The sequence below is a fragment of the Tupaia chinensis genome, unplaced genomic scaffold (genome assembly GCF_000334495.1).
Source record: "Tupaia chinensis unplaced genomic scaffold, TupChi_1.0 Scaffold000394_1, whole genome shotgun sequence".
NCBI lineage: Eukaryota > Metazoa > Chordata > Mammalia > Scandentia > Tupaiidae > Tupaia > Tupaia belangeri.
Genome location: NW_006159896.1, coordinates 2,847,591 through 2,867,108, shown reverse-complemented (window position 1 = coordinate 2,867,108; position 19,518 = coordinate 2,847,591). Strand labels below are relative to the sequence as shown.

Here is a 19,518-nt window from a genome sequence, read left to right as displayed (position 1 = left end):
GGTTGGCCAAGGCTGGGATGGATCTTGGCATCAAGATCCTGTCAGAAGTGCCTTGTCTCTGTTTCTTTTCCTCTCTCTATCTCTCTCACTCATAGAATAAAAAAAAAAATTTTTTTTTAAAGAAAGGAAAGCCAGGGCAAAAGGCATCTCCTCTGTAGAGAAGCAGTTTGGAGTGTTCCCCTTTTGAACAGGCAGAAGGCTGAGTAGTTCTACTCTGAAAAACACATCAGTTTAAAAGCATCAAGACAAATGTCCCGGCTGGTAAGAACATCTAAACTAGAGGGTACTGCATTAGCGTCCTGTTAGTTAAGGAATTATAGCTCTTAGGATACCAGCTCCTGCACAATAAAATGATTTTTAAAACATTTTAAAAACCCGATTAAAACATAATGCTCTGTTTAGTTACTGCCACAAAATGTTTCCTTTGCAAATTACAGCCTAGCGGATTTAATTTACTTTCTGCTGACACTCGCATTAGACGTGACAGACCAGGCAGGCTCAGCAGGGCTGCAGTCCCAGAGCAGACTGGTGGGGGCGTGAGAGTGTGGGCTCCCTGCCAAGCCTGGAGGAGGGGGCACAGCCTGGCCTCCCCAGCTCCTGTAGGGCTCTGAGGGTCTCATGAATGACCACTCAGTGGTCCTTACCACACGTTTTTCTTCCTCCTCTTCTTCCTCCTCCTCTTCTTCTTCTTTTAATGTTTGCCATAGGGTGTGTGCACTCCCCAGAGAGGAGAGAGACAGAGAGGGAAAGTGAGAAATCACCCCTCGTGGGGGAGCGGTGTATGGCCATGCTGCAATCCCTTCTCTTCCACTCTCCTCTCAGGATTTTGGACATGCACTCACACGCACCTTGCATGAGTTTCAAGCCACCAGGACTCAAACTGCATTGGCCATGTGGGAAATCCAGCTGCCTTAACCACCACGCCACCTGCTGGCCCCACCTGTCTTCTTATCAGGCCCTATTTGTCTTCTTACCAGGTAAATTTGGAGCTTGGCAGGACACTGCATGCCCACAGCAGAGAGGGGAAACTGGTGATGCAAGGAGTGAGTTCAGCCACCTGAGTCTTGACTTAGCTCTCATGATGGAGCCGATATTTAAAAATTAGGAGCCCTCACTTGAAAATCTGAATGTGTGCTACTCTTGAAAAATGGGACTAACTGGCAACTCTGGACTGCATTGCCTGGCAACAAAAGACTAGAGTTTGAGAAGACAGGTACCTTCCCGTCTGTCATAACCCCTGCCGTTCCCTGCTACCTCCTCGCATGCAGGTTTGAGGCTCACTCATATCCTGGGTGTTGGTGCACGTGGGTTGTTTTTCTTTCAGTAGAGAAACATTCTCTGGCTCCATGGGTACCATTCAGGCACAGATGGCACCCTGGAGAAGAATTTAGTAATAGGTTATTTACAGAGGGAAGGACAGCATTTACGAAGAGCCATGAGGACTGACTCAGTGCCCCGGGGTGGCAGGGGGTTACTAACAGAGCAGAGAAGCTATCACCCCAAGTCTGAAAGGATACAGTGAGGCCCCCTGGAGAGAGGAGGCTGCTGGGAGAACTGGGTCTAGGTCAAGGACTGAGTCCCTGACCCCTGCGTTGTTCAAGAGTCAACTGTTTTCATTATCATTCCATTATAAATATTTTTACATTTTTATTATGATTCCTCTTTTCTTCTCCTCCTTCTTGTCCTCTTTCTTCTCTTCTTCTCCTTCTCCTCCTCTTCTTCCTCCTCCTTCCCCTCCTCCTCCTTCTTTCCTTTTTTCTTGGTTTTCCAGGGAGAGGGAGTAGGGCCAGTGGGGCATGGTCACACCCCAATCCCTTCTCCTCCACTTCTCCATCCTGTCAAGATTTGCACACATGCACATACACTCAGTGTGCTTTGCCTTCTTTTTTCCTTTTTTTTTTTTTTTAAACTTTGCCAGAGGGTACATGTACTCACCAGAGAGAGAGAGAGGGAAAGTGAGAAATCACTCCCCAGGGAGAATGACCACACCCCACTCCCTTCTCCTCCATTCTCCTCTCAAGATTTTGGGCACGCACACATGCACACGCATGTATCCCGTGTGTTTTCCAAGTCACTGGGTCTGAGAAATGAACTGCAGGGAACCAGCAGTTAGCGTAATGGCTATGTCGCTGGACTCCCACGTAGTCGACTGTGGTTTGCGTCCCAGACCCGGTGGCTTAAAACTCATGCTGGGCACGTGTGCGTGCGTGCCCAAGATCCCGAGAGGAGAATGGAGAAGAAGGGATTGCGGCGTGACCATCCCCCCTGGGGGGTGATTTCTCGTTTTCTGTCTGTCTGTCTGGCGAGCGCATGCGCCCTATAGCGAAAACCTCTCCAAAAAAAAAAAAAAAAAAAGAAATGAACTGCACAGTTGGCCATATGGGGATGATCCACCACATTAACTACCATGACAGCCAGCTGGCTCTAGTGTGCTTTTTAAGCCATAGGACCAAGATTCAAACTGTGGGGTCAGTCATGTGGGATCCAGCTCCCTTAACTACCACACCTTGAGCTGATCCTTTGAGCTCTTTTTTTAACCTGTGTGTCTTTAAATGTCTAAAGATAGACAATATTTTGACTTACTTTTTTGTTATGAATTTCTAACTCAATTCCACTGAAGTTAAAGACAAGGTCTTCACGATTCCAATTCTTTGAAATTTGTTAAGGTTTGCTTTAAAGCCTATGCAGTCATTTTTCTTTTTCTTTTTCTTTTCTTTTCTTTTCTTTTTTTTTTTTTTTTAAGTTTTTGCCATTGGGTTCATGCGTTTACCAGAGAGAGGCAGATAAGGACAGTGCAAGAGAAAGTGAGAAATCACCTCCCCGGGGGGGATGACCATGCTGAAATCCCTTCTCCTCTTGGGACTTGGGGCATTCATGCAACACGTGCCTAGCATGATTTTAAGCCACTGGGTCCGGAACTCAAAGCATTGACCATGTGGGAGCCCAGCACCTTAACCACCAAGCCACCTGCTGGCCCCTAGTACACCATTTTTGTAAATGATCTGAACATGTCAGAAAACGATGTATTGTCTCCAATTCTCAGGCACAGAGTTCTATTATATGCCTGTCTTATTCCACTTGCAGCACTGAGATCCTAAGACCAGGGGATTTATAAACAGCATACATTTTCCTAACAGTTACAGAGACTGGAAAGGCCAATGTGGGGGCGTTAGCCGGCTCCGTGCCTGATGAGAACCGAGTCTGTTTCCCAGATGGTGCCTTAAATGCTGACCCGTCCAGAAGGAAGGCATGGCCTCACATGGCAGGAGGGATAGAAGGGACAAAAGGGCAAAAAGGGGCACACACTCCACAGCACTTCTAGAATGTCATTAATCCCATTCGCACAGATGGAGGCTCATGACCTAACCCTTTCCCCCACAGTGCCACCTTCTAATATCATCACTTGGAGTGGTTTGTTTGTTTGTTTGTTTTCCTATAGGGTGCATGCACTCGCCAGAAAGACAGAGAGATAGAAAGTGAGAAATCACCCCCCGGGTGATGGCCACACTGCAATCCCTTCTCCTCCATTCTCCTCTCGGATCTTGGGCACGCAAGAACATGCACCCAGCGTGAATTTAAGCCACCAGGTCCAGAACTCGAACTGTGGTCGACTACATGGGAGTCCAGCAACATAGCCATTACGCTAACTGCTGGTCCCTAATATCATCACTTGGTGGTTAGGTTTCAACATATGAATTTTGGAGAAATGCAAATCATAGAAACTAATGGTCCCACAGCCTCCACTCCCTGGCGAATTTGTCTATTTCTTCTTATGTTAATAGGCCTACCAATGTTTATCCTATACCATGGGTTGAAGCTATATTATTACATGGATATGATTTAGAATTATTATGGACTCCCAGTGAGCTGAACCTTTTCTCATTATAAAATCGTCTCTTCAAAAAAAAAAAAAGCCGACTCTTGGTATTAGTCATCTTTTGCTAAGCCAGGCTGCAGAAGCAGCATGGTAGTGTGAGTCACACACGCTCGTCGCAGTGGGAAGTGATGCATGTTTCATAGTGCATTAGTCAAAGGAAGCACCTGACCACACCTCCTGACACTCAGTGGCTTCCAACAGTAAGGGTTCCCTTCTCACTCACGGTAGAGTCCTCCGTGGGGCATTTGTGGCACTCCCTATTTTTCACTGTATGTTATCTTCATTCAAGGACCTAGGCAGATGAAATCATCAGTCCCACTGGGGACATGCTTTTCTTGTGACAGAGGAAAAGAACAATGCTTTTCAAAGCTCTGCCCAGGAGCGCCCACATGAGCTCCACTCCCATTTCATGACCAAGCCTGACATCTAGGGATCGGGAGTCAGGCTTCCCACAGGGAGGGCCAGTAAACGATTAAAAACAGTAACACAATCCACCACAATATTTCTAGCTACCTTTTCCCTTAGAGTCTTTTTTTTTTTTTTTAAGAGAAGAGTGCTTTTTTTTTCCTATAAGGTGCTTGTGCTTGCCAGAGAGACAGAGAGACAGAAAATGAGAAATCACCCCCTGGGAGGATGACCACACGCCAACCTCTTCTCCCTCTTTCTCCTCTTGTGATTTTGGACACACATATGTCCGGTGTGAATTTCAAGCCTCTGGGTCCAGGATTTGAACCGCAGTTGACTATGTGGGAGTCCAGCTATATAACCATTAGGCCATCTGTTGGTCCCTCCCTTATTGTCTATTAATTACCCAGCCTCAGCCAGCCCAATACCGTGGGCACTCATGTGTCTGGCATAGTCAGGGAAGTCTCCAGATGCAAACCTGGAACTTTCCCACATGGGCCAGTCTCACAGAGCACTGCATCACTACTGGGCCATCATCCGGCCTCTTCTGCCGTCATTGTGTTCCTTCTTTTCCTCCTTTCCTTCTTTTTTTAAAAATTTAGCAATTTAGGAGCCAGTAGGTGGCATGGTGGTTAAGGTGTTGGATTCCCACATGGCTGACTATGGTTTGAGTCCCAGGCCCTGCATCTTGAATATCACTCTGGGTATGTGTGTGTGCATGTTCAGAATCTTGATAGGAAAGTGGAAGAGGAAGGATTGCAGTGTGGCCATTCCCCTTAGGGGTGATTTCTCACTTTCCTTCTCTCCGTCTCTCTCTAGTGAACATATGTGCCATATGGCAAAAAAAAACAAAAACAAACCAAAAAAAAAAAGGAATTTTTCTTCTTCTAGTTAGCTTACAACTGTATTCCCCCACCCCCCACCCAGTGGTGATCTTTAAATTTTTAACACTAATAATTTATTAAAAGTAAAAAAAAAACATTATGAACAATGGAAGGATCTCAAATTTATTAAACTAATAACCCCTCCCTATGCAAGTTTCTTTGCTGTAAACCTTCGTGGCTCCTTCCCACTCTAACGCTGGACTTAGCCGTATCACTTGCTTTGGTCAATGGCATGTAAGAGAAGTCTTACAAATGTGCTGGTGCATTTCTGTTTGCATCCCTGCTATTGCTATGGAAACTTGCCTGGGCTACCAAACAGTGAGTGACACGTGGAGCAAAGTCAAGGCCATCCTAGATCACGTAAGCGACCCAGTCAAGTTCAGTCCTAACTCACTCCCAGCAGACTCTAGATATGTGGGCAATAATGTGGGCATATTCATTTGGAAATCTCATCAGTGAGAATTTTTTGAGACCTGTATTGACAGTTCTTTCAGAAAGCATTTGTGGGGGTTTTTTGTTTTGTTTTGTTTTTGTTTTTACTGAGTACCATAGGAATTATCTTCCTAAGCCTTTTTTAAACTGTTCATTTTATTAGCTTTTAGACCATGCAAACTGTATGGCCATGTGTGATGGTTGGGATTACAGTTTGTCCCCCAAAGTTTCATGTTTTAGAATTTGAGTGGTGATTAGATGTCCCCCAGAAATAATACATTGGATATGACCTATTCATATCCAATGAGCCTCGGGGACTGACTTATGATGGGGGTAAGGGGGATAGGGCCAGAAAGAGACAAAGCCACATATTCATAGGTCATACTCTGCTAAAAGTCTGCCTTCTGCCATTTTGTGATGCCTTTGGTCTTTCTAGCTACCATAATCGTGAGATATTAAGTCCTATTTCTTTATAGTTCACCAGCTTTCGGTATTTCTGCTAGCAATGCAAACATGGACTAAGAAATCATGTGATGGCAGGTTTTTCCTCCACCAAAAGCCAAGACAAAGAGAGTCCACTTTTATTATTGCCCACGTCTGCACAGCAAAAATCCTCCCCCCTCGTTTATCATTCTCATGTGAATATACTCTTTCTTGAATCCCAAATTTGTATTGCAATTGGGCCCTTATCCTACTTAGGCCTAGGTAAATGGCCCTTTGACAAGTTGGCAGCAGCATCAATGTTTACTTACCTCCAAAGATGACTTTCAAAATATTTGTCAGTATAGCACATGCACCAGTCAATCAGAACAGATTCAGACTGTCTGTGTATCACATCTGAACATCAGCTCTAATTTCCTAGGCTTGCGTTCCTACTTTCTTTCTACCCTGGATGATTTTCCTGATTTTCTTATATGCTTATCCGTGCATTTAAAAAGGGTGTTTGAAATATTTCTCCTAGCAATTTTGTTGCAGTATCATTTGGAGATATATAATCCACAATATTGCTGGAAATTAAGCAAGAAGTTTATTTGGCTTCTGCAATAAAACATCTAGAATAAAGAGTGCAAAAGCTGAGATGTTCATCTAATGTTATATGGGACTTAGGGTCTTTCAATCTTCTTGCTTTGTTACCTTTAGAATTTGTATGTCACTTCACAGGCATGTGGCGATGTTTGAACTTCTGAACTTCAGGTCTGCTTACAGCCAGGAAGAAAATAAAAATAGCAAAGCACTTAAGGAGTTACTCAACTAGAAATCCTAGTGGACTTTGTAAAAAATACTTTTCCAGAATTTCCAGTCAATAACTTCTAATTAGGGTACTTATTATTGGCAAGAAGTTGGTCACATGATCATTCCTGGCCCAATTACTAGCTAATGAGAATGAGAATACCGTGACTGGTCTGGGTCAATTATGAGTCATCCTTTCCAGCTGAAGGTTTCCAGGGAAGGTTTTACCTCCCTTGAGATGGAGAGATCTCTGCTACCTGAACAAGAGGTTGTTTGTTTGTTTTAAGGGACTGATAGAAAGAAGGGAGTTACTAGAATTCCCAATTTATGTGAATTCTTGGAGGCCTTGGATGTGGGTATGCCACAGTTGAGTTAAAAAGGGGGGTTGGAGCATAAAATCTTGAGCAGAATCTTTGACAAGTTGTTCTGCACCCACGCCAACTTCTGTGCTTCCGTATTTGTTTTCCTTGGTTTGGTTTCCCAGAATTTCTTCGCAGGATTCTCTGGAAATGTTCCAGCCACCACTCTACACACTGAAGTTCTAGAGCCCAAGATGGAAGACCAGCATAATAGAGCAGCTTGAGTTAAGACAGGCACAATGTCAAACAGGCATGTCATGCACCCCAAATTCAGAAGCCAATGTCACTCAATCCGTGTAGCTGCCTGGATTTCGGGTTGCTATGAAATAAGCTCTTCCACCGAGCGGAACTTTGGTCTCTCTACACGGGGCCAAAGGTAAGAGGCTTGAGTCCTACCTCTCTTCTACACTATCTGAAGGGTAGATGGAAGAGTAGAACAAAGGGTGGAAGAATCGGAGGAAGCACTCCTGTTCCACCATCTTTGGGGACCCGTGCCCAGTACGATCCTTCTCACTAAACATTTATCGGGCATCCAGACGGTACATTCCAAACACTGCGGTAGGAGCTGTGGAAGCAGAAATGGATTTTGACCTAATTTCTGCTAGGGAAGCTGAGATGGTTCAAGCTTTAAAAAGAGCTTGGAACCCAGGATCAGCTCCCCAACCTAAGTCAACGTACTACTTAATTACTTAAACTTGATTGACCCGCTCCAGAACGTACTGCGCAGGCGCCGGTCCCCTCCGCGCGCGCTCCCCACACCCGACCGCAAACTCGAGTTTCGCATGCGCACAACGCTTTCTCTCGCTGACGCACCCCCGGAAGCACTGGCAGTTTCGGGGGCGGGACCGGAAAGCGTTTCCGGGGGCGGGAGGCGCAGGCTGAGACTGTCGCGGCGGCGACGGCTCGGACAGGCCTGGTGCCGGCGGCGGAGAGGATCCCTCGGGCAGGGGATGTGAGCGCGGAGCTCCTGTCAGGTACGACTGGGCTGGGACAACGGGCGTCGAGGATGGGTGGGAGAAAAGCCAGGAGATGGGCGAAGGGCTTTCCTGCAGGCCCCGGAGCGCCCCGGAGCGCAGACCGCGACACGTAGGTCCCCGGGGCAGCCTCTCGCCCAAGGTCACCCCGCGGCAGGAGAGCTCGGCGGGCCAAAGCGCTTAGAGATCCAGTCCCGGTCCGTCCGTTGGCCCTTCGGGGCGCGGAGTCCCGGTCGGTCCGTTGGCCTTTCGGGGCGCGGGGTGGGCGCGGCTTGGCCTCGGGTACGACTTGCTCGCGCGCGAATCTGGCCGAGCCGTGCCGAGCCGGGACAAAAAGCTGCACCTGGACTTCGTTAGTCTGTTCCCCGCTGCGTTTCCCCTCCGTTTCTGACCGTCACCTGTTGTAACAAGTCCTTTTTGTCTCTTAACTCTGCCCCCGTCAGCTTGATACTTCTCTCGAGATCTCTGTGTACCTGGTCTCTGTACTTCTGTCTCCACTTTTCTACTGTGTCGCTTGACCCTGTCTCTGCCACTCAGTCCTTACTCCCATTCACCGCCTGCTAGTCTGACTTTTTGGTTCTCTCTGCCAATTTCGTGTCCGTCTCTCTTCTGTCTGTCTGTTCTAACTGGGCTTGTCTGGGTGGGGCGGAGCAGGCCTGTCCGGACCTCTGAGCCATGGAAGGTGACTCATGACCCTGTGAAGCTCCTTGCACTGGTGACACTCTGTGACTCGACCGCAGTCTGGCCTCAACTCCGACAGGTGTCGCCCAGCCTAAGTATCAGTGCAGCAGCGCTTGGCAGGCAGACTGGAGGCACATCTCTGGGCCAAGGCAGCTTGATAAGTCCTCCCCTTTTCTTACCTCTCACCTTTCATACCTGCACAGCTCCCCACCCTGTACACCGCCATGGTCTCTCAAACTCTTGAGTTACAGCTGTTTAGCTAGGCCTTGTCTCCAGGTGAAGAAGGGTCAGGCTGAGGTCTGCCCTTGAGTCTTGGAACTGTGGCAAGGATTTCTGGGAGAGCTGCGAACTTAGTTAAGAGATTGTGTTAGTTTGTTCAGTGCAATTTCCAGAAACCTATTAATTAGGGATTCATTCTTTGCTTTACACAAGTAACACTGGAGAAATGAGCTAGACCCAAAATGACAAATACTGCTTGAGACTACTTAAACAAAGTACTTAGACAAATTCATTGAGACAGAATAGAGTTTAATGGGCTGGGAGAAAGAGTTTCTGTTTAATGATTCAAAATTTTGGGACTTATGAAAAAGTTTTGGGCCAAGGCAGCTTGTGTTTATACAACATTGTGAATGTTAACGCCCTGGATTGTGCACTTAAAAGTTACAGTGGTAAATTTTATCAATATTTTACACAATACAAAAAAAAAAAAAGTACTCACTGGAGACTTGAAAGGAATAAGCTGTTCTAAAATATGATTTTTAAAAATGCACTCTGTGGCCGTTAGGAACATTTTGTTGAACTTACTGATACTGACTTTTTTCACTGCGGTGGCTACAGCGGAGGTCCTTAGAGTTTGGTCAGAAACTCCCAACACTTGTACTTGCTGAAGAGTCCCGCTTTCTTGTCTCTACCTCCCTTAGAATCCGTGCAGGAATTTGCTGTATAAATAGGAAATTTGAGGAATATTTTACTCTTCACTTGTAAGCTTGGGGAAAATAGCCCTTTTATAATGATAATGCAAAATTACATTATTTATGTTTTCTTATGGGGGTGCCTTTGTTTTTTCATGTTCTCACCTTTAAGGTAGTTTATTGAGGGTTTTACTTAGATGTTGTAGCTGAATTACCACACATTTTAATAAATCCTAGATATAGTGGATTGCTTTACGTATCACCAAGGAACGAAGACACTGCCAATTTAGCTGTGGCATAATGTTTCCTTACCATTTAGGCTTTTATTTTATTGAAAACACTTTTATATCTTAGACAGTTTTTATGATAGCTATACATATCCTAACACATAAAAAAGGGAAAAAATAAGTAAAAATAAATTGGTTAAAGTGTTTATTAAACTTAATATTCCAAGTCTTTTCTGAATACTTTTTTCAGTTCAGAGTCGTAACATGTGGTTTTCCCACGCAGTGTCATCTGTTGTGCCATCAAAAATATTGATGAAGCTTTTGGAGTGTTCTGTCATTGTCTCAGACAGTGACAACTATTAAAACTGCCACCTGGTGATCATGTCCTGATTTTGGACATTTTTAAATGTAAAAACATTTTAGAATCAATTGAATACGTTCCATATTGTTTTCTTTTTCACCTTATGATTGTAGTTAGAATAGAGACTTTTTTGTGTAACTCATCAGGAAGTTTTTTTCCTTTTTGTATGTTGTAATGTGTTACCGAACTCAAACCAGGTCCTCGCCTCTAGGTGCTACAAGCCAAAACCAAAGGCACAGGTGTGAAAGAAAGTGTAGCTTTCTTGTCATGTGCAAAGCAAGGAGAGTGGGCAACTCTTGCTGAAAAGGCCAAGTCTCCCCAGGAGGTTCCTTTACCCTGCCTGCATTTTTAAGGAGGTCCTAGGCGCATTATTAATTCAGTGATTGGTTGAATAGGGCATAAGTAGCTCGCAGCTTGATTGGCAAGGCCTTAGGTAATCAAATATCTATTGTGGGAGGGGCCAGTCCTCTGGTTTTGGCATCCTTCATCCTGGGGTCTGTGCTCAGGACCGCAGTTTCCATCCTACAGAACACCTTAACCTTCCGTTAAGTGGGAGTTTTAGAAATTTTATGGCCCTCATTTGTGCCCAGTGTTGCTTAATTAGCATAACCAAAGTCTGAAGTCTTACGTCTTGCTTGTGGGCCATTAAAATTTAGATTAACCTTGCTTTCCAAGCCCCTTAGACACTTTACTTTTAGTTCAACCCTTATTAATTTTTCAGTTTGGGGAATTTTCATTTTCCCTTAAGAGAAGGGGAAACTGAGAGTGTAGCCCCATTTTAGGGGATCCTTGCTCGATTTCAGTATGTAGTTTATAATTTTTATGAAATAAGTGCCATATTTGTCTTCTTTCTTGATTTGAAGTTTTTATCCAGAATTTATGCATATGACAGTGCAGTTAAAAACATTTCCTTGCCTTTATTGAAAAGTAATGGGAAGTGGGGAGTTAGTGCCTAAAACAACCCCTTCTCTTTCAAATCTCAAATAACTTATCCACAGTGGAATGTTTGCCTGGAAGTTTTAGTGAGACATGTAACAGTGGCCCAAAATGTAAGGGGGTCATCAGTCAAACTTCAAAATGTAAGTGGGTTCTTTTTATTTTAAACCTTAAAGTAGGGTATTTTTTGTTTGTTTTTTAGTTTGCTATAGGGACACGTACTCACCAGAGACAGAGAAAATAAGAAATCACCTCCTGGTTTTTGGCTTAAGTGTTCCAGTTAGGAAAAAAATGGATGCTGATTGGCTATGGTCAAGTGATCAAAAGCACTTTTCCAAAAGGTATTTGGATTCCACAGCTTTATATAGACATTGACTGTATTAGTTTCCTAGTTTTAAGGATTGTGGTCTAATAGTGAAAGATGTATTCTAATAGTGTAGGATTTTACACTAAAGGAAACTGGGCAAGAGGGCTGTAGGAACTCCCTACTGTCTTGGCATGTTTTCTGTAAATCTCAAATTACTACAAAATAAAAAGTTTACTTTAAAAAAATGCAAAGGCAGGGGCCAGTAGGTTGCATAGTGGGTTAGGGCACTGGATTCTCCATGGCTGACAAAAGTTCAAGTCCCAGACCTGGTGGTTTGAAAATCACACCGGGCAAGAGTGTGTGCTGGCAGGTGGCGGGATGGTTAAGGGTGCTGGACTCCCACATTGCTGACTGAAATTTGAGTCCTGGACCTGACAGCTTGCTTTCTCACTCCTTCCACCCCCTTTATTTATTTATAAATAGGAAAATACATTAAATTTACTAAATAAAGTTAAGTAATTATTTAAAAATAAATAAATAAATAAATGCAAAAGCAGAAGCCAAGAAGTTGCAGAATGAATATTAATACAACCAAAAATAGCAGCCCCCTTTTTTTTTTTGAATTACCAATGGCATACTGGCTCCCCAGAGAGAGAAAGAGGAAATATTTCCTCTCCTCCCAAGGCATGGTCATGCTGCAATTCTTCCTTCTTCCATTTTCCCATCTCATTGAGATTTTGGGCACCCACTCATGCTAGCACATAAGCTCAGGTGTCCAATGTATTTTTTTAAAAGAATTATTTATTATTTACTTCATTTATTTTAATTTGACCAGAGAGAGAAAGTGAGAAAGCAAGCCTCCAGGTCCTGGACTCAAACCATGGTCGGCCATGTAGGAGTGTCCAGCGCCTTGACCACCGTGCCACCTGCTGGTCCACATTTCTTTTTTCATTTATTTATTTTTACATTTTTCCACAAACATTAACTTTACATAGCAAAAAATTTTAGCTCATACTCCATAATTCTTGACAGTTTACAAACAACTTTCAAAATTTCAAAATACTGAATTTTAAAGATAATGTTCAAAATATGCCTTATAATTTTGTATAATTTTATAACTCTATAACAACAGAAGCAGTATGGTCCACATATTTTTAAGCTACCAAGGCCATAGTACAGGCTCCAGGGGAGGGATTCTAATCATGGTGGGCCAAGTAGGATCCAGCTCCCTTTGCGTAATGCTTAACCGCTGCACAATGGGGCTGACCCAAAATATGGGTCTTTATTGGTTTTCTTTCTGCTCCTCATTCTCTGTAGTGTTTATGAGCAAGACACGTGTACATAGTGAATGGCACCAACATTTCTTTTACATTTTCAATGTGATTTTTCCTTTCAGAAATCTGATTTAATTTGAAGAAAAACTAAGAAATGGGTTCCTCTTCCTCATTCATACTTCTTTTTGATGGCCTTGGGATAAGGAACTTTATCCCAGAAATGTGACTTTGTATTAGGTAAGCTAAGGCTTCCTAATTGTACAATTTTTTAAAAATAAATTTGTCAGGGGGACACAAACTTTCAGGAGAGAGACAAGGAGGGGAGCAGGAAATTGACCCCTAGGTCGTGCCGCAGTCCCGTCTCCATTCCCCCCCCCGTCAGTGTGTCGGGCACATGTATTTGGCACGTTTTCAAGCTGCTGTGTCTGGGACTCAAACTGGGCAGTTGGCCACATGGGATCCAGCCATCTTAACCACGACGCTACTGATTAGTCTTAAATATATGTTTTTTTAAAAAGTTCTACAGGGCGTTTGTGCCTGCTGGAGAGATTGGGGGCAGTGAGAATCACCCTCCAGTTCTCCTCTCAGGATTTTGAGCATGCACAGACGTGTACCCTGCATGATTTTCAAGAAGCAGATCCAGAACTCAAACCAAGAAGTCAGCCATGTGGGATCTAGCTGCTTTCACCATCAGGCCAACCTGCCAGCTCTGATTGTGCAATTTTTCAGAGTATATACTATTACATTTTGTCTTTCAGCAAGAATAGTAATGTAGGTTCTCAATTGCTCTGGACCAGAAGGTTCTTCTCTTCAGAAGATGAGCTATCGTACACTTATTTTCCTCCATCTTTTTTTTTTTTTTCCTAGAGGATGTGTGTGCTTGCCAGAGAGAGAGCACCTCCCAACTGGGCTTGGTCACGTCATAATCCTTTTCTCTCTTTTTCCATCCCATCAAGATTTAAGGCATCCTATATGTTCTTCAGGTTGCCAGGGCTGTTTTTATTTTTTATTTTTTGTTTTTTTGAGAGGTTTTTGCTATAGGGCACATGCCCTCACCAGAAAGGCAGAGAGAGAGAGAGCTAGAAAGCAAGAAATCACCTCCCAAGGCCATGCCGCAATTCCTTCTCCTCCATTCTCCTCTCGGGATCTTGGGCACGCACGCACACGCGCCCGGCGTGAGTTTAAGCCTCCGGGTTCAGGACTTGAACCATGGTTGGCTACATGGGAGTTCAGTGACATAGCCATTACTCTAACTGCTGGTGCCCCCTCAGGGCTGGTATTTGAGCCACTGTCAGCTGTGTGGGATCTGGCTTTCTATGTGTTAAAGTTAACCACCATGCCCTGGGGTTGGCCTGGTAGTGCACATTTTAAGGCCAATCATTGCCAGCCACACTTTGTATTGAAAGTGTGTTTCAGATCAGTTTTTCAGCTAAGTGATTGTTTTTTTTTCCTAAATAAGAAAAATATCAGATATGGAGCCAGCCCTGCAGTATAGCGGTTAAGGGAGCTAGAGCACACGTGGTTGACCGCGTGATTCAAAACCTAGATTCAGGAACTTGGAAAACACGCCAGGCAGGCATGCATGCCCCAAATCACAATAGGATGGAGGAGGGATTCGCCACATGGGGTGGTACTGTCTGTCTCTCGTTCTCTCTCTCTCTGCCTCTGTCTGGCAAGTGCATGTGTTCTATGGCAATTTTAAAAAGAAAAATAGTAGATCTGGGGTTGCACTTATATTCGGACCCTGACATGCCACTTCTGAGATGTGTAACTTTGGGCAGGTCTTTTAATCTGGGCTTCCGTTTACTCATCTTTAAAATGAATACGAAGATACAGGGGTGCTGCAAGACCCAAGTTTACGTAGTGTACTTTGTGGACTGTAAAGCATTTGACTAATGTAAAGAATTTTGGTAGGCACAGGGTGTTGGTATTTTTGTACATTTGTGCCAGACTTTAAATTTACTAAAGGCAGCATTTACTATGTTTAAATGTGCTTTATACAGTAAGCATGCAAATTACCATATGCTCTGATTAAGGAAGTCTCTGGAGGGCTTCAAGATAAGTAAGTAGTTGGTGGGTCCTTTCCTACTATATTGCTGTCATCTGTTTTTAAGATGTTAAGTATGTTTAAATCCACAGATCCTCACCTGATTAATAAATAGTGGCTATTGTTAAACTCAAGTTAGAAGGGATCTTGGAGGTCATCTGATTCAGTGAGTCTTTAATATGCTGCCCTTTATCTTCTGTTTAAAAACAACCAGAAAGGGGCCAGCAGATGGCTAATGGTTATGTAACTGAAGTCCTCCGTAGCTGATCGTGGTTCCTGTCCAGGCGTGGCAGTTTAAAACACACGCCAGGCACGTGTGCATGTGTGCCCAAGATCCCTAGAGGAGACTAGAGAAGGGATTGCGGCATGGCCAGCCCCTGGGTTGATTTCTTGCTTTCTGTCTCTCCCTCCCTCTCTGTCTCTCTGGTGAACACATGCGCTCTATAGCAAAAAAATAAAAAACCCAGAAAGTGTCCATGAAAGAAGAGGGAATGAGCTGAGTTGCTTCATTCATTTTTGAAGAATTGTTACTATTGGATTTTTGTTTTTAAAACTGTATTGAAGGTGACAAAATGAGAATGGTTAACACCCTGGAGTTTATGAATGCATTGTATATTACAGAGTATTTGGGTTACTTGTGAAATGGTCTTCACCTTTTCTTCCATACCCTATTCTGGAATTTCATTAAAATTGAATCATGTAAGATATGGTCTTGTCACATCCATCAGTACTTTATTCTTTTTTATTGCCAAATAATATTCCATTGTAGGAATAAAACACATTTTGTTTAGTCATCGGTTTGGGATATTTTGATTTTACAAATGCTGTTGCGAACATTTGTGTGCAAATTTTTGTGTTGACATGTTTTCATTTTTCTTGGTTGTATACCTAGAAGTAGAATTGCCGGGTCACATGGTAACTTTCACAGCAGGTGTACTGTTTTTCTTTTTTTTTTTGGAGAGGTTTTAGCTATAGGGCGCATGCGCTCGCCAGACAGAGACAGACAGAGAGACAGAAAGTGAGAAGTCAACCCCCAGGGGGGATGGACACACCACAATCCCTTCTCCTCCATTCTCCTCTCGGGATCTTGGGCACGCATGCACACCTGCCCGGCGTGAGTTTAAGCCACTGGGTCCGGGACTTGAACCACAGTCGACTACGTGGGAGTCCAGCGACATAGCCATCACACTAACTGCTGGTCCCAGCAGCTGTACTGTTTTTCCTTGCCGATGAGCAGTGCATAAAGGTTCTAATCCCTACATAGTCTCTCCATCATTTGCTGTCCTCTATCTTTCTCATAGCCTTCCTTGTGGGTAGTTTTGATTTGTGTTTGCACGTGATTTTGTGTGGTCTTCATGTGCTTTTTGGTTATTTGAAATGTCTTTAAATCCTTCATCCATTTTTCAGTTGGATTATTTTTATTTGCCCTTTTATAATCATCACAGTTTATGAGTTCTGAAAACAAGCCTCTCATTAGTTGCATTATCTGTAAATATTTTCTCCTATGAATTGTTTATTTCTTGATACCATTTTGCACTACTGCTTCTTCCTGTCTACCAGTTCTGTCTCATCAGTTCTGTCTGTTTTCCATGTACACTGTTGTCATTCTTTTCAAACCTAGACTACTTACTGATATCTCACAGTGGCTTCCGTTTCAGCTTTCTCCAGCTTTATTCAATCAGTAGATGTCAGTCGTGTCAATCATGTCTCACAACATGTCACTGAGAAGTTTTCAGTGCTGCCCTGGTTCCCATTTGCCCAAACTCGGCCTTGAAGCAGAGTAGTTCTATTTGTCTTTTATAGGTTTTTCTCTCACCACTCTGTCACTTGCAGAAGGAAGCACAGGTGGCAATCTGTGTGTCACCGAGGTTGATCTTGAGCGGAAGAGAGCCAAGAAAGATCTTGTAAAATGGTTTTCTGGTGGCAACTTTAGTCTAGAATTTTGCCCTTAGTGTGATGACCAGTAACTCAGTTTGTCCATTATCCCACAGTGTACTGAAACCTACAGGAGATTAAAACAAACTAGAATGCAGCATGATTTCTCATTTTTCTTTGGGTGTTAATAAATAAGATTGGCTTGTACTTTTTCCCTTGTCTGGTTTTGATAACAGGGTATTGTTAGCTAATTTTTCCTACCCTTATTTCCTTGCCCTCTGAACCTTTATATTATACTTTTTTGGGGTGGGGGGGGTTTGCTAGGGCACGTGCGCTTGCTGGAAAGACAGAGACCGAGAGACACAAAGCGAGAAATCACCCCCACCCCCAGGGGGATGGCTATGCTGCAATCCCTTCTCCATTCTCCTCTTGGGATCTTGGGCACGTATGCACATGCACCCAGCATGAGTTTAAGTCACTGGGTCTGGGACTCGAACTGCGGTTGACTACATGGGAGTCCAGCGCCATAGCCATTGTACCAACTGCTGGTTCCCCCACATTGTCCTCTAGGCACTAGGAAAGGAAGTATAGTATTTGTAAAATAACAGAGGTTGGTATATTTCTGTTAAATTAGCCTTATTTTTGACAGCCATCTATCTAAACCTCTAGATTATTCTCTTTGCCTACTTGATTTATTAAGGATTAAAAAATATTTATATAAATACAATTATGATAGTCGCTGTTGGTTTTTTTTTTTTTCTAACACCAACTACATTTGGCACACAAACTCACAAGGTTAAACCCTCATCGTGGTTTATAGAATTCATCAACAGTAAATTTTCATTCCATTTGACTCTTTTTACATATTTTCACTTTTGATGTTAGTATTAAGTTGCTTTACTTACCTTTATTTTCATGTTCCTATTCTTTTTATTTTTGACCAAGTTGGGAATAAATTCTCTCAACTTTTCTGCCTGAAAAAGTATATTATTTTTGCCTTTATAGAATTCTGGGACAACAGTTTTTGTCTTGGCACTTTGTAGATGTTGAGCTACTGTCCCAGCTTGCGTTGCCTCTGACAAGGAGTCTGCAGTCTGTCATCTTTGGTCCTCTGTGCAAGGGATCTTTTCTCTCTCACTGCTTTAATATTTTCTCTTTATCACTTTTTTTTAAAGACTGAGTCTTACTGTGTCTCTCTGTCCCTACCTCAGCCTCCCGGAATCACTGGGATTACTGGCACCTGCCCCTGTGCTGGGCCTTTAGGTTCTATCAGGAGTCTTGTCTAGGCCTGATGTGTGATCCCACCCAGCGTGTGGCGCAGTCTCAGTGTTGCTCTGGGCCTGTCTTTGGTTTTAGGTGATTTGATTGTGATGTGCCTTGCTGTTGTTTTCTTCATGTTTCTTGTGCTTAGGGGTCTATGAGTTTGCAGTTTTTTATCACATTTGAAAAGACTTGGGCTATTATTCATTTAATTTTCTGCCCGTCCATTCCAATTATTTGTGTGGAATTTATCTCACATTTGTCCCACAGCTCACTATTCTGTTCCCCTTTTCCCCCCATCTGTTTCATTTTGAGTAGTTTCTAAGTTTAATTACATTTGTAAAAATTTCCCATAGAGTATGTGTACCTTGGCAGGGGAAACACACACACACACACACACAAACACACAAGGAATGATCACATCACGATCCCTTCTCCGTTTCTCCCCCTTTTTGCGAATTGGGGCACATGTATGTGTGTGACTGGTGTGTTTTTCTAGCTGCTGGGTCTGGGTCTCAAACCTCATGGTCAGTCATGTGGGCTCCAGCTCACTTAGCCACCAGGCCACAGATGGGCCCAGCTTCTGTGACTATTTTGATGTTTAGTAACCTCTTCTGCAGCTTTAATTCTGGTTTTAATCTCATCTAGGTTTTGTTTGTTTTTTTTAACCTCTAGATGTTTGATTTGGTTGTCTCTTTCAATTCCCTGTGTCTCCTTGTTAAGTTTCTTTCTTTCATGAAAGAGAAAGAGAGAGAAGCATCCTTAGCATGGCTTCACGCTGTGCTCTCCCCCTCCCGCAGCCTTCCCGGTCATCCAGGACCCTGTGAGCCAGGTCCTCTGTGTGGATCAGCATCACCTGAGCAGGGTGTTCCCGTTGTGTCACTGAGCCTGCCCTCTTTTTCTTAAAATAGCTTCCCTGTCTCTACCTAGCACGCTTAATCTTCCCTCTGCTTTCTTGAGCCCATAGAGGACTTGTGGAATTGTCTGCTAATTATATACATCTCTGTCATTTCTGGGTCTGTTTTTATTGATTGATTGCCCCCTCCCCTCACCACTTCATGCATATTTTCCTGCTGTTTTGTATACCTGGTGATCAGACGCCAAGCACAAACTTTTTTTTTTTTTTTGTTAATTGCCAGAGGTCATATGCCCTACCAGAGACAGAGAGGAAGCTTTCAAGGGGCATGATCTCACCACACTGCTGCTTCCTATATTCCACCCTCCCATCAGGATTTTGCACACCCATACGTACATGCCTAGCGTGATTACCAAGCCTTTGGGACTGAATTCAAAGTGCTATCAGTCATGTAGGGTCCACCTTAATAAGCACTGCCTCAAATTTGGGTGCTGGATAGTTTATGTTCTCAGCATTCATTGTGGAACACAGTTAAGTTGGAGACAACTTGATTTTTTTTTTTAAAGATTCATTTTTTTTAGTTTTTGCCATAGGGCACATGTGCTCCCTAGAGAGAGACAGT

At 43.5% G+C, this 19,518-nt stretch overlaps 1 protein-coding gene across 2 annotated transcripts in view; it reads left to right on the top strand.

The window, feature by feature from the left end:
- Positions 1-7,520: 7,520 nt before the first annotated feature.
- ZBTB43 (zinc finger and BTB domain containing 43) overlaps positions 7,521-19,518 on the top strand; it is a 30,293-nt gene continuing 18,295 nt past the window's right edge. The window contains exon 1 of one of the 2 annotated variants that reach the window (XM_006154104.3): positions 7,521-7,563. The gene's annotated coding sequence lies outside the window, so the exon portion shown is untranslated. Of the gene's footprint in view, positions 7,564-8,050; positions 8,162-19,518 lie in introns of those variants that run through there. The other variant, XM_006154106.3, reaches the window with a different exon arrangement.